The sequence below is a fragment of the Aptenodytes forsteri genome, unplaced genomic scaffold, assembly GCF_000699145.1.
Source record: "Aptenodytes forsteri isolate BGI_AS27 unplaced genomic scaffold, ASM69914v1 Scaffold142, whole genome shotgun sequence".
NCBI lineage: Eukaryota > Metazoa > Chordata > Aves > Sphenisciformes > Spheniscidae > Aptenodytes > Aptenodytes forsteri.
Genome location: NW_008794598.1, coordinates 4,654,525 through 4,658,430, shown reverse-complemented (window position 1 = coordinate 4,658,430; position 3,906 = coordinate 4,654,525).

Here is a 3,906-nt window from a genome sequence, read left to right as displayed (position 1 = left end):
AGGACAGGCACTGTCCCCCCACGAACTTGAATTCAAGGTGGCGGCTTGGCCGCTGCTGCGGGGGTACCCGGGGATGGCCTGCTCCCGGGGTTTTTGAGGGGAAGGGAGGAGAGGCAGGCAAGGAGCCAAGTGCCGGGAGCAGAGGCATTTATATACACCTGGCCGGCTAATTTCCTTGACATGTCCTAACCAGGGAGAAATTAAGATCCATCCAGAACTGAGTCACACTTAAGGAGAGAAACCCGGGGAAAAGGAGCTGCGGTGGAAAACTAAGACCGTGGGTAAAGCGAAGGACTGGAGGGTCTGTAAATACCTGCTCGGTGTGGTGGCTCGCATGGCTGGATGGTGCCTGAGCAGGGACCAGGCTGTCGCATCCCGGCTGCTGCAAGAAATAGGCTTTGCTGCCATCTACCTCTCCTGGGCTCCCCGGCAGCCTGCCCCGGTGCCGTGGGGAGGCTGCGCATGCCATGGGCTGCTGCCACGCGCTGTGGGCTGCCGGCGGGGCTTGGGGCTGCCCTGCTGCTCTTGGGAGTCCCAAAACATCTCGACCTGAGACTGAAATGGTGCTGGGAGGCTTGCAAGGGGAGCACTTTGGTTTCTCCTCTCCATCCCTCTGCTTCGGTCAGTGGTGGCTCTTGCACCGTGGTCTTCCTCCGGCGTCAGCCCAAAGGTTGCTCGCTCCCCTCCAGTGCAGGGTGTAAGCGCCTCCCTGATCTCTGTGCCTCGGGAGGATTTCATGGGGGAGAAAGAGCAAGGAGGGAGAGCAACCCCTTGACAGCCCATTTCATCAAGCATCTACTGCCAAATGTCGTGTCCTTCCAGCGTGGCCTCCAAGGGCAGCAGGCTGTGCCAGGCACGTTGCGGGGCTGCTCTGCCCCGAGCATCAGCATCATCCGAAGCAAGACGTGGCTTTGCTCGAGCCCTGCCGGGCAAGGCAGCCTCCCCTGCCTGCAGGCCCTGGGCACTCGCCTCTCCCCGCTTCCCTCCCTGCTCCCCATTTAATAAATTTTTTTGGCACAGGCAGGGCAGCCTATGCTGCACATCTGCGTTGCACAGCTGGCAGGGCACATCTGGGTGGGATATTCCCCTACAACCTCTGGTCAAGCATGTTCCCTGCTGCGTCTGATCCTGCTGGATGGAGATGCAGCAATGCTGGGATGTCCTGGTCCTTTCCCTCCTGCGGCATCGGCTCTGCTGCTGCATCTTGGTGCTTCTTCAGCACGAAGCTGATGGCAGTGCCCGGGTTCAGGCCATCACCCCCTTTTCGTGCTCAATTTGTAGTTTTGTGTTATCCCCTGAAATCTGTGCTCCTGCTGATGTTCTCTAGAACTTAAAGAACATTTAACCACCTGTTAAATTATTTATCCCTCTGAGGTTTCGTGCACTCGGGGCAGCTCACAGGCCTCCTGGAGAATTAACTAGAGCCATAAATCAAAGAGACATTTGAGAAATTTCCCATCGCTCGTGCTGATGGTGGCCTGGCCCCTGAAATGCCACTCGCAGGTTGGGAGCTGGGCGCTGCCACTTGCTGCTATTACTTGTTTAGGAGCTTGTTAAATTTAGAAGTTAAACAGACTCCAGGAAACGGATGAGACACACCAAGTGCCGGCTACAAGGGAAATTGGGTGGCTGCTACCCCCTAATACTCCTTTTTAAGGTGGGTTTTTTCCAGGCTTTGCAAAGCGCCGCCATCAATCCAGCTGCGAGGACGAAGGCAGCCGAGGGCAGCTCGTGGGCTGCAGCAGGGTGTTGTGCTGTAGGGAACGGGGACAGCAATGCTGCCTGCTTGGTGGGTGGGAGATGGGATGGTAGGACTGCAGCAGCTTCACTTGCATAAAGCGCAGGGGATGTGCCCGATGCGATGGGGGGGGTAGCCTGATCCCCCAAGGGGCTGTCAGCGATGCCGGGCATGTAAAAAGCTGCTGGCTTTTACCTGTTGTCTTACAGGGATGGATCAAGGTGTCTGCCATCCTGCTGCGATGCTCGAGCCACTTGGGAAGGCTGCCTGTGCTTCCCAAGGGATCGGTGGTCGGCATGTAGCGGCACTTTCTTGGTTTGACAAAGTGAGCCTTGTCCTGGGTGTCCCCGACAGCTGCAGGAAAGGGTTAGGAGTAAAAGGAGGTACAGGGAGGAGAAACCCAGCAAGGGATCAGGCTGCCAGCCTCGTGGCTTGTTTTCACTTACGCACCGGAGCTGAGCTGAGGATGGGAATTCAGGCAGCCCTCATCAGGGTGGTGCATTTGGTTTCGCACAGGACATTTTTGGACACGTGTTGCAGCAGCAGCCCAGCCAGGCTGGAGCAAGGCAGCAGCCCTGCATGCAAAAGCTGTTCGGCAAGGCAAGGCGGGGGACAAATCCTGGCACTCTGATGTCTCTTTGCAGTATCATATGGAGTGAACTGTGTTTAGGAGTCATCTCTGGGCAGGGCCTCTCGGTAAATAAGCTGTCAAGCGGTGCTGCCGTGTCCTGGGCAGGGAACTCTGGGCAGCAGAGATGCAGCGGTGCCCGCAGAGCTGTGCTGATGCCAAGCAACACCCATGGGGGTCTCCACTGCAAGGACATTCCTGTCTTGCTGAAAATCATACGGATTGCCCTGTGCCCCGAGGTCTGTGGCTCGCTTCATGTGGCTTCTGTATTTTTATGGCTCTCTTTGTATGCTTTACGTTGCCTGAATGCGATTGCATTGCGGGTGTGAGTTGGGGGCATCTCTCCCCTGCTGCTCCGTGCCCCCAGCAGAAGGGAGATACATGGACCTGGGAGCTCGGGGCACCCTGGGTTTGCAGGAGGAGGCTGCTTGGCTACAGTGCTACCAAGACACCATCCCCTGCCACCCCAGCCCTGCTGGCGTGGGCTCTCCATGTCCCCTCTGGGTGGGTGTGGGGTCTCCGTTTGTAGCCCCTACCTCAACAATGCCCTTTCCCTTGGGTCCCCCGACTTCTCCCCATGCTGGAAGCCTTCTGCAGGGGTGGCAGACAGGCGTTTCACCTTTCCTGAGACATCATGACTTTCTCTGCCATCAGCATTTTTCCAGCAGAAGCCACCTGCATCGCTTCTGCTCTCGAGCAGAAAGAAGCTGCCTCGGGAGACAGATTTGGCTGCTGACCACAGTGCAAATCACTTCTGTGATGGCTTTCCCTCGACCATCAAACCTTCCTGCTCCCCCTGCACTGTCTCAGTGAGATTTTAAGCATGATTTGTCCGTATTCCCTTCCTGCATTAAATCTCAGGACCACCCCAAGGTGCACGGCGGTGCCTGGGACAAGCCCAGCTGCACCCGCAGCACCAGGGTCCCCGGGGACTGTGGGAACCCTCCTCCCCCTCAGGACCAGGGCAGAGTGTCCAAAGAGAGGATGCAATCTGCTGCCATGCAGTCAGACAAGCCCCAATGCACCTTCCCTAATAAATGAACTCGTTTGGCTCCCCGTGTGATGATGCAAAGGTGCAGACAAGACCCCAGAGAGGGGTTTTCTCCTGTCCTGTGCTGCCCTCAGCCCTTTGCAGCCTGCCTGGCTTGGTCCTGCTGCTTATTCCCCATAGAAATGAGAATTTCGGTTTATCACGTCTGCCTGGCAGGCAGCAAGCCACCGAGTGAGCGAGAAGGAGCCTGCAGCAGCCAATCGGCGAGAGCTGGGAGAAAGCGCTAGGTAATAGAGGTATTTATTAAAGGAGGGAGGAAATTTATATGCTATTCCTGCTTCTTCAGCTCTCAGTCATCACCAAGGGGAGAGGAGGAGTGGGCAGCTTGCGCAGGAAATGGGCAGAAGTCTGTTTTCTGCCCATTTGTCAGTCTGATGAACAAGAAAAATATAGGCGGTCTTGATGAAGGAGAAAGAGAGAGTCTGGAGGAGGCTGGCGCGTGTCTCTCCATGGCTGTTCCCAGCCAAGAGGAGCCCCACAATAATTGGT